Here is a 12,068-nt window from a genome sequence, read left to right as displayed (position 1 = left end):
TTCAAATGGGAATTATTCATTCATTCAATTCTTACACGCCTGTACATGATCGAAACAAGAAATATTTATTTTTCACAGACCTTTTTAGCTTAAGGAGGCCCACATCGGAATTGGAGCAACAATAAATTTTTAGCATCCCAAACATATATTTTCTTGCTCAGTATTTTTTTTTTCACTCTGCTAATTTTAATTTTGTATTTTATTTTCATTTAAATTTTAGAGAAAAAAAATTTGAAGTAGATTTGGGAAAAATAGAAAAAATAATATATTACATACCTTAATCATGCTGTATATTCTGGAATTGTAAAACAATCAAATGAAATGCAATATTAAAAGTAAACATGAAGAAATAGACACATTTATGAATATTTATATCTATATATCTATATACAAAGAGATATATAGATATAGATATATTCATATTAATAAATAACAAACATAAAATACTGTCTAGAAATAAAGAGAAAAATCAATAAAACAATTAAGATAATTCATTATTATAATAAATGTAAATTATAACATATAAGACATACATACATGTATGAAAATATTAACATAAATTATTATAAACACAAATACGTATGGATGTCTAATAATAATAATAAATATGTAATAAAATAATATTTAGATAAATATAGAGTTTCAATATCATTGTACATGTGTCGAAGAAGAAGAAAAAGAAGACCTTTGAAATACACACATATTACACAAACATAACACTATATTACTGCAATAGTATTAATATAAATATTGGTGAAAACTTTCATTATGACGTAAATTGTTGGAATGTTCAGCTTTAAATAAAAGATGGAAATTTGGTTTCAGACGGGGTATTTTTGGGGGTTTTGTTTTTTTAAGAAAGAACCCAAAGTCACTGGCCCTTTCATTCAACACTTTCACTCAAGAGTTCCCTTTGAATTCTTTGAGGCGCGGCATCGAATAATAGGCCTGTCCATCATTGGGGTTAATTGGTACGATGCAAAGACTTTTGGTCATTAGATCAGTCCCACCTGCTCTCAACACCCCCTCCCTGGTCTTTTCACAAGATGGCCGACACGCCTCTTCCTTTACGAGTCACATGGGATGTTGCCATGGCTAACGAGCTAGCTCACAAATATGTTTTTGGGCATCACTTTAAATGTTAGTCAGCTAGTGCTAGCCGAGTGTTAGTGTTATATTACTAAGATAATGATGACCAACTAAGGGAGCCACCTCGTGGTACCAAAGGAATTATTGGCCGCTAAAACAACAATAATTGATATGTTATAAACCAATCAACAGCTTGTGCTTGAACTGTTTCCTTCTGTACTGCCTGACGTTCTGGGCACTCTATGTCCCCAATTGGTGCGACTTGAGCACATTGTGGCACTCCTTTTTTATTGCACTCTGAAAAAACAAATTGCATGTTTGAACAATGCTTGGCATTTCTGAACGGTCAGAGGGAAGCAGAGTGCGGTCCAGGGATATTTTCCAAAAAACACCCCTGCTAATTTTTTCCTTTTAAACCAGCTCAAGGTAGCGTGTTCAGCCACCCTCCAATGTAGCAGCAGAATGATAGCAAGATAATGAGAAATGGCTACTGTTACCGCTTCATTATAGCCTGCTAACACCAACCACCTCATGATAGCCTGCTAATGCTAAGCAAGCTACCGTAACCATCCATTGCCAGAAAGCTAATATGAACAGCTAATATTAGCCTCCTAACTCGTAAGCTAATATGAACAGCTAATATTAGCATCCTAACTCATAAGCTAATATGAACAGCTAATATTAGCATGCTAACAATAAGCTAATATGACGAGTTAATAATAGCATCCTAATACTATCAGCAAATGAAAACAGTTCATGGTAGCCTTTATGCTATTGTGCCAAGTCTTGCCACCGAAAACAATTAGTTCATTAGAATAGAACACAATAAAATAGAATCAAATATTTTTTTATTGTCCACCATGTTGGAAATTGTATTTTTTTTGTTCACCAATATAGAGGACCGACAGCACTAAATACAGATATCGACATGAAAAAAACCCAAACATTAAACACATTGAAAATAGTAGTAAGATATATTGAGAATAGGAATGAAAGTGAAGATACAATAAGAGCTAATAAAGGAATAAAATATTAGTGTGGAGCAGTTTAGGTCTGAAGTGTGGCCAGTCGAGTTCTGCAACACCTCCCAGTCTTCAGAATCTCAAACTGACTGTACAAAAGGTGAGAGCAGACTGAGATGCGATGCTCAGTGTTTCAAGATAAAATCAGTATTTTCAGAGAAGCTCAAGTCACTGTAAAAGTGTGTACATGTACAGTATTTCAACGTTTAAAGCCGATTCTAGCCAGCTAACCTAACCGGATTATGTTAGCCTACTTATGCTATCGCGCTTATCCTGGTCAGCTCATGGAAATGGTTCTATGTATGTACGTGAGGTGAAAGGAAAAGGCCAATGAAAGTGTAATGTGTTCATTTTGTTCACAATGACAGACACACACACACACACACACACACACGCACGCACACACACACTCCTCTCGCAAAATGCACTGGCACATCTCCCATGATGCTCCTTTTGCCAGCTTCCTGCCTCTGTGTGCCATCCCTGGAAGCACCTCCTACCCTTTACCCCCTCCCCCCCCCCCACGTCCCTCCAAGCATTAATGAAGGCCATTGAGGGGCAAAGAAAGCCCCCTTTGTGGGCACCCGTTTGCTCACACACAGTTTCAGAAGCCAGTGCCAAGAGCGGAGATCCAAAGACGAGGGTGCCGAAGTGGCATGAACGGGAGTCGAGGAACGGGTAGAGGTGAAGGGGACATGAGGGGGGCACGGGGGGGGATGTGGGGGAGTTGGAATACAGCTCCGCATGATGAAGCCAGGGCTATTCAAATTGAATGCTACAAGATATCACTTTTTTTTTTTTTGGTTTGGGGTTACTTTTTTAACTGGAAAAAAAAACAAGCATTTTTAAAAATTGAGACATTTTGACAGTTTTTACATTTAAAAATGTAAAAACAATTGTAACAAGATACACTACTTTTACTTGAGTCTTTCATGAAGGAAAATTTGTCACACAATGTTTAAAATTCTCAATAGCTTAAAAACAATGCCACAAGATCACTTTATTTTGCCAAAAAATAAATGTAAAAATATCTAAATTAAAATGTATGATGATTTTTAAAATGATGTTAACTTAATAAAAATGTATTGTATTGTGTTGTATAAAATAAATTAATGTGACACACTATTACACTCAATTTAAAATAAAATTAACTTTCGAAAATTGTTTAATGAAAGTTTATCAATGAAAATGTAATCATTTAAAATGGTAAAAAATACAAGAAATCACCAAAAAATTATTCTTTCTATCAAACCAAAGTTTATTTTTTTTAAACGTGCTCATCTTTAATTTTGTACTTGTAAAAAATGTGTCGCAAGGTATCACACACACACACACACACAACTTTTAAATTTTTTAAGATATACATTTCTTAAGAAACTTCACTATTACAAATTATCACCTAATTTTTAATTTAATTTTTGACGTTTTTTTTTCTTTAAAGTTGTAACTCCTTTGTGGAATAGGTTGACCTGCAGCGTATTTATTTAATTTTCGCATGTTTCATAAACATAAGGTGAAGTGGACCCCGCTCGTCCATTCATTTTTCTGTTACGTGGCCCTGAGTGTAAAAAGTTTGGCCATCCCTGGATTAAGCAAATTAGACAGTCAGTGTGAATAGTGAGAGGGGGGGGAAAAGAAGGTGAAGGAAATGGGCAACAAACGGAGAAAAGACATCAACGGGGGGGAAAAGACAAAAAAGCGGACGTGGCGCACTTTGGGCTGATTTATAGAGCTCGGATTGTTTGTCCCTGGATCCAACAGATGCGCTTTGAACGCGCAGGCGCTAAATCTGACCTAACGGTTTTTGTTGTCAGGGCCGTGCCAGCCGGGCACTCAATGGCGTTCCGGGCATTTTGTGTACGTGTGTGTTGCTTTTGTCGTCATTCAAGTGAAAGAAACAAAAAATACAAAACGCGTTTCCTGCTGCTGCGCTGCCAAACTACTCCTTGGTTACTTTTGTTTCCGTGGAATTCTGGCGCTCAGGTGGAAAGTGAGCCAGGAAGGGGGAATGGCCCGCCGCACACCGGGGGAAACGGCCAAACGCGCATGAACTGGCAAACAAATTACAGTCAGCAACTCTCATTCGCAAACCTGCCGATTGATCCTCGCACGTATGAACTCACTGTTATGGACGAACTGCAACCGCTAGTGTTGGTAATGGTAATAAAAATTGGTGGGGTTTTTTTTTTTATGTACTTGATATAAGCATACAGTAATGGCATAAATGGATCGTAAAAGCCAAACTATTTTTGGCACTTTTTTATTTTTTGCAGAGGATAAAGAATGCATGCCTGTGAATATTGTCTGTCTACATGTGTTGTGAGCTGCACCGTTTGTGTTTAAAATCCACTCTTTATACAGTGTCAACACACCACCACACAGATGTTATTCGTTAGCCCGCCTATGGCATTTACCGTTATTTGTTAGCGTAAAGGTAGCGGACCTAAAGACATATTTGCATGATTTATTTATTTTTTTTCAAACACAAGATTTAATTCTCTTTGTTCTATGTTTAGCCTGACTGCTTGAGGCCTCATGTATACACATTTTTACTCGCAAGTCACAGTAAAGAAAATATCAAGGGCTCCTATTTTAAGGCACCACTGTGGTCCTCAGAGATTTTGTTGATTAAATGTGTTCATCTGTGCAGATCTCTACAAACACGTTCAGCAAGTTTTGTTCTGACCAACCGGAGGATGGAAAAGAAGTGACATCATCAAAGCTGTTTTGAAATCTGGTCAAAGAAACTCCCCCGTTGCGAATATAATTGATGTTACATCAGCCGCCACAACCGATTCCGAAAGCTTTGGGCAGATGAGATTGCCATGGCAACACCTAAAGGCCATTGACCTATTGCAGGTGAGTCTGGAATGTATCCCAAACTGATTGATAATATTGGCTGATTAGATGAACATGTTCGCAACCAATGCCAAATAAAGTACAATAAATTTCAACGGATTCACTTTCATTTCCCCACAATTGTCAACAGTGACTCAAGGTTGCCCCCTACAGGTGGGCTACCAGCAGTCCTCCATCCCTGCTGGGTGGCACACCGCCTTCTTTCTTTGTCCCCCTCGCCAGCCTCCTGCCGCTAATGGCCGACTGCCACGGCCCGGAAACGCTTGTATCCCTGCGCCACCGTGGGAGAACGAAAGTAGCGCCGTATTTGTCATCTGCTCGGCACGCCTGATTGACTTTCACTCCGTGGCTTCCTAATTAATATGCGGGGGCCCGCCTCCTCCTGTCGTGCTGTAAGACAAAAGTGTTTTTTTCTTTTTTTTTTTTCGTTCCTCCTCTTTTAATGACGCTCAAAAGGGAGCCTCGTCATCAGTGTGTACACAAACGTACAGTGCATGTGTGTGTGTGTGTGTGTGTCTCCACATACACAAGAAAGTGTGCTCATTTGTCGCCTCCATGCAAATTGGCGCCCGATGGAGGTTTTTCTGGCGGGGGCCACAATGGACGGTTTGTACTGGGAACCCAATGGGAGAGGTTAGGAGGGGTTGTGGGGAGACGACCGCGACCAAATTCCCATCGCGACGTCACGTTACTTTCTTCCCTCGGCATCCATCGCTCACTTATTAATTTAGGCCAGATTAGTCGCCTATTAATTAACAACCCCCCCGTCCCCACTGCTCATTTTTGCCATCTTTGCCTTGCTTTTATCAGTTTATCAATGAGGTAATGTGCCAGCTAACGCCCCTCCTTCACCCAAAAAGGCTCTTCTGATACAATAGTGGGATTTTAAAGGCTCATTGAGACACTTCAAATTCTAAATGAGGTCATAATTTCATGCGATCGGTTTCAATATTACTTAATATGAGGGGACAGAGGGAACAAAATGACAATAACAACTGCTGGAATCTGGTTGAAAGAGAGAAAAGTGTGCAAAAGGCACCCGCCTTTAAACCGCTCATTCTAATAAATGACAATTTCAAATCCATCGAACCATTTTCCAATCCGCTTTATCCTCACATGGGTCGCGGGGATTGCTGGAGCCTAACCCAGCCGTCTTTGGGCAGTAGGCGGGGCACACCCTGAACAGGTTGCCAGCCAATCGCAGGGCATACAGAGACGAACAACCAGCCACTCTCACACTCGCACCTAGGGACTATTTAGAGTGTTCAATCAGCCTGCCATGCATGTTTTTGCCATGTGGGAGGAAACCGGAGTACCCGGAGAAAACCCACGCAGGCCCGGTGAGATCATGCAAACTCCACACAGGGAGGCCGGAGCGGGACTCGAACCCTGCACCTCTGCACTGTGAGGTTGACGCGCTAACCACTGGCCCACCGGGCTGCCTACAATTTAAAATAAAAAGTCAAAATCTTCCACATCTTTGTCAGCGTCACAAAGCGTGAATCAGTAGCCTCTCCCCTCCGTCTCCATTGGGCCACATGCCCCCTTTCATCAAGGTCTCTCAATTAAGAAGCCATGAAGCCCCCTCCACCAGACAACTCTTGAGCCCTCCAGCCCCGCTCCTCCCAAACCGGTAGTCACGCATCCCCACAATGGCAGCCTCTCGTTGGGATGCGTGCGCTGGAAGTCGGGGCTCAATGGTGGTGGCTTGCGGAGGTTAGTGGAGGTGAGGGCGTGAATGGATGCTTGATGATGGGAGGGGTTGAGAGGTGGGTCAGTGCTCTTTTGTTGCGGTGGTGTCCGGCATGTCCCCAGTCACCCCTGGGGTCTTTCATAAGGAGTGTGTAATGGCGGCCTTTGTTGGTTTTCCCTGGTCTAATGGCTCCGCTGGGAGTCCTTGTTAACGTCCGGGTTGGACGCCAGGGGACTTTGCGGGAACTCTGGGATTAGAGGCCGCACTAAATGTGATCTGACCAACCCTTCTCCTGTCACAATGGTCATTCACACGTTACGTCGACGTTTTTTTTTTTCCTCAGATGCTCTAATTGCCAAAGATTTCGTTTGTTCTCTCTGAAGGTCTTAAATTTGGGCTTTGCGTCGTCATTCACACCTCCATGATATAATCACTTCAAAGACATTAACGACATAGAGACCAGTTTTTTAATCCAACAAAAGCATCGTGCACGGGCTGTTAAATTGGCTTGTTTCAGCCTTTCAGGTCCTGACCAGGACTAGTTTTTTTTTCTTTTTCTCTAAACGGGCTGCTTTAGAAATAAAAATCAACCCAAAGTGTTTGGTGTCACAGTTTAAAACAAAAATGTCTTTAACAAGCAACTCTTCAAAACAACTAGCAGTGGCAAAGGATAATTAGCACCTACGTTGTTTTGCCAGTTTGCTGCCTAAATGGGCTGCCAGGGAAAGAGAAAAAAAAGAAATTGGTTGGTGCTTCTGTTTTAAAATAACAGTGAGATGATAATGTCCTTGAACAAACAAGTCTTAAAAGGACAACAGGAAGATGACAAAGGTATTTTAGGCTTAGTAATTAGTTTTCTGCTTAAATAGGATGCTGTAGAAACAGTGATAAAAAGATTTTGCACTAAAAAAGACAACGTCCTGAAGGAAATAATGAAAATCAACTATTGACAGAAAAGGGGAATACACACCGAACTATTTTGCCACTTTGGCACCTAAACAGGCTGCTACACAAACAGAAATGAACATGGAGAGTTTGGCACAACTATTTTGAAGAAAAAAAAAAGATCACGTCCTGAGCAAACAATCAATAAAAGCAACTAGCAGATGACAAAGGTCATTCAGGCTGAACTAGCTTGCTGCCTAAACAGGCTGCTGTAGACGAAGCAATTAAACAGGAAAAATGAAGTGCTATTTGGAAGTGAAACAGTGAAACAATTAACGAAGCAACTGGGAGTTGTCATTAGTAATTAAGGCCCATGTCGTTTTCTGTCAAAACAAATATTTTATCTAGTTTGGCGGTTTGCCGCCGAAACGAGCTGCTTTAGGAACAGAAATAAACACAAAGAGTTTGTTGCTACGATTATGAACGGACAAAAACAAAATAAAGGAAAAAAAACTGCACTTAAAAGCAACTGGCAGATGACACGTAAATCAGGCCTATTTTTTTGCCTAAATGGGCTTCTGTAAAAGCAGAAAGGGTGAATTTTGGTGAGACAAAGGCCAAAAGGAACAACATAAAAACGAGCAGGAGAGCAAAAGGGTAATTCGGATGATCTGTAAATAGTTTGCTGCCTAAATGTGGAGCAAATCAAGTTTGATGAAAGATAACTCATGCAATCCTAAAATGCAAAGTGGAGTTTATTCGTGGGAGGTCAGGTTGTCAGACAAATATGACTGTGGTGAACATTTTGGGACATGAATGAGGTGTCACTGCTTTTGTTGATTTGCCTTTCACACGACTTGTCATTTTTCCACTTTGGAGTGCTCTGACACATTGGAGGCAATTTGCCTTCAGTCAAGTGGCTGAAAACCTCTCCAGCTGAACAACTTCCTGCGTTTAGTCAAGCACCCCCCCCCCCCCCTGCGACTCACCCTCCCTCCAAACGGTGTAGCCGGCGTCAATAGCAACCTCCCAGTGCGCTGCCACTGTGCTGACGAGCTGCCTTTGTTCAGAGAATAATCCGCAAGGGGGCTGGAAAATGCAACGTGGAAAAGAGCAAATGGGATCGACTAATAAAGAAGCATTTGTGCGGAATTTGGATGCACGGTATTTATCGGGATCACTAAAGTATGTCACGTAACCTAGCTTACAGCATAACCTAACGTGATCTCACTTTTTGTAGCCTAGCATAATGCTACATAATCTAACCTAGTTAATCTCCTGACATCACCTTGCGTAATGCAACCTAATGTGACATACCAAAATAACATAACCTAACAATGCAATCTAAACGGGTGATTGCCACCATTTATTGAAGCAATTTTTAGCCCCCCAAAAAATCTCATGGCGCACCACAAAACCAAATAGTGGATTAATTATATAGTGTACTTTGTGCCATCTCATGCAGCGGTCCCCAACCATTTTTGGCCCACGGACAGGATTTTCAGGGACCGGCCTTTAAGGTGATGAATAGAACAAATAATATGACACAACCTGCATGAAAGAAAACTGTCTTATTTTCGAAACATAATAATAATAAACACGAATCACGACACGAGGGGCGTCCTATCTGGCCGCAACACTCTCTGGTCGCTATGCTAACGTTTAAACGTGGCTTCAAAATAAGATACACCGCAAATACAAGTTGCATGACAAATAGGACTCACCATCGCCGCATATTAGGCAGAGTGGGCTTGGTGAGTGGGGATCTCCCGTTGAGATAAAGCCGTATTTGAAGTTGGACTCCTGATACAGTCTATTAAATGTAGCCTTCTTTTTCTTGAAAGGCCCTTCTTCTGTCTCCCGGCTGGGCCTTTTCCCCTTCCCGAAAAAACGTTTCAAAGACGTTTGTTTTTTACTCATTTTGCTAGCTCTGGAGCTTCTTTTCGCGGTAACCTATCACGTGACCGAGAAGCGCGCTTTGACCTCGTCAAAAATGACACACTGTAGACGGATGTAATAGAGGATCCGGTAATTTTTCAAAATATAACATATCTCAGATTCCTAAATAAATAAAACGGAAGTAATGTAAGTTATTTATTCTTTCTGTGCGGTTGGGGATGGCTGATCTAATGGACAATCATTTATTTGACTGACTTGACTTGACTTGACTTGAAAATGCACTGTCAACTAAGCTAACCTGCAGAATCAGAATCGCCTTTATTGTCATTGTATTGCATACAACGAAATTTGGGTGCCACTCCTTAGTGCATTTCTTAAAAAATAAAATAAAATAAAGGTATATTTTATTTGCAATCCTTAAATAAAATTACAGCTAATGTAATTTGATGTGATTTGACCTAATGTGATTTAACCTGACATCATGTAACCTAGCCTAAGCAAAAATGTAATGTAACTTTACCTAATGCAACTTAAATGGAATGGAATGTAACGTTAGCTAATGCAATGTAAAGTAAAAAAAAAAAATAATCTAATGTCATGTCACCCAAAAATAACTTTTACCGAATGTACCATAATGTAACATCACCGAAAGAAACATAACATACCGTATAAATTCATGTCATGTAACAGCGTATAACATAACAGAATGTGACATGATATCATGTCAAATAACTAATATTAAATAACAATGTAAATTAAGATAATTCAGTGTAACCCAGTATACTCGTCCTAATTCAACATATTGTAAAACATGTCATGAAAAAATAAACGCTCTTGCAGCTCATTGGTCGAGTTAGGTGTGTGATTCGTGCTTTGTGTGTAAGTGGTCCCTTGGTTCAAATCCTAGCATATGTTTCGAAGAAATCCACTTTTATCAGAGCATGTGAATTAAAAACATGTGAACCCCAATGGCGCCATTTACATCCAGTCCAAAAAAAAAACAAAAACAAGAAAGCCACAGATTGGATATATCCTCTCAGCCAGCGCCTCCCGTGTTCCCTGCAGGAGGCCCCCGAGGGTTCCCTTTAAGCCTTTATTATCACCTACAGCGCTGATTCAAAGGACAGCCTCCATCTTGTTTATGAAGGGCACACGCAGAGTTGACACCTGACGTCCCATTCAAGGAACGTGGGAAATCATCACGATGTCATCATCGTCATCAGGAGCCACAGGTGCTGCTTTGTTTTAACTTAAATAAACAGGCGGAGCGAAACAGCATTTTCTGGCGTTTCCACTCACAAAGCATTCACATCTTGTCATTTCAAAGTAGGGTTTTGAATAGGGTTTCAAACAGGGGTTCGGATTTCAAAAGCGGGTTAAGGCTTCAGGTGGAGGATTCAAGGCCATTGTCAGGGCTTCAAGTCTGTGTGTGATGAGCTGGTGGAGACCCGAAAAATGGTGGTGAGTACTTTCATTCCTTTCTTCTTTCCTTCATGTTTTCCGTCCTCTTTTCTTTCACTCTGTCATTATTTCATTCCTTCAGCCCTTTCTTCTTTTTTCCCCTGCCTTCCTCCCTCATTTGTTCATTTGTTCCTTCAGTCCTTCCTCCTTTCTTTTATTCTTTCACTTTCTTTCGTTCCTTCAGTCCTTTCCCCTTTCGTCCTTCCACCCATCCTTTCCTTCCTCCTTCTTTCCTTCCTTCTGTCCCTCTTCCTTTCTTTTATTCTTTCACTTTCTTTCCTCCCTTCGGCCCCTCCCTTTTTGTCCTTCCATCCATCCTTTTCTTCTTTCCTTCCTTTTGTCCTTCCGACATTTCCTCGTTCCTTCCTTGCCCCGTTATCCTTTCTTCTTTTCAAACTTCCTTCCATAGTTTCTTCTCATACCTCCCTCCTTCCATCCTACCTTACTTCTTCCCTTCCATCCTTCCGTCCTCCAGTCCCTCGTTTCCTTTCTAGGCTTCAGCTCATACACCCCTCTTAGTCCCATATAATCTTCCTCCCGCCATCCTTTCTCCCATCCTTTCTCACTCCTTCCTGATTTCCTTCTATTTTTTCCTTCCTCCATTACTTTTTGCTTTTCTTGCCTTTCTCCCTTCCCTTCATATCATTGTTTTGTTCCTTCCGTCCTCCTTTTCTACCTTCCAGAATTCCACATTGCATTTTCCAGCCCCCTTCCGTCCCAACTTCCTGATTTTTTTCCTATTTTCCTCCCATCCTTTATTCCTTCCTTCCTTCCCTTCTTTCCAACCTTCCCTCATTAAAAAAAATGTGAACCTACTTTTAGCCCACCCCGTTGTGGACATTTCCATTTATCTTAACCATTTTAACCCATCTGACTTTTTTTTTTATGTGTGTGTTTACACAGTCAAGAGTTCTATTTTTATTCACAATGGCTTTTTGGAGACAATGTGTCAACACTTGTCCGAATGGCTCTCACGCCTCTTTCTGTCTGCATTTGAATGAACAGCGTGAGGCTGAATGGACCTTGGAGTGGGAGCCGCCATTCAGGCAATATCTGACCACCTGACCACCTGTCCTCCATGTCCTCTGGTCCTCCATGTCCTGGGAAAAGAATCCGGAGCTCGTTCACACTCATGCGCTATAACAGACCCGCGTTATGGG

This window comes from Hippocampus guttulatus, chromosome 6, assembly GCF_054856545.1.
Source record: "Hippocampus guttulatus isolate MCC_2025c chromosome 6, RoL_Hgut_1.0, whole genome shotgun sequence".
NCBI lineage: Eukaryota > Metazoa > Chordata > Actinopteri > Syngnathiformes > Syngnathidae > Hippocampus > Hippocampus guttulatus.
The sequence above is the reverse complement of the archived record's forward strand: the minus strand, read 5'-3'. Positions refer to the sequence as shown.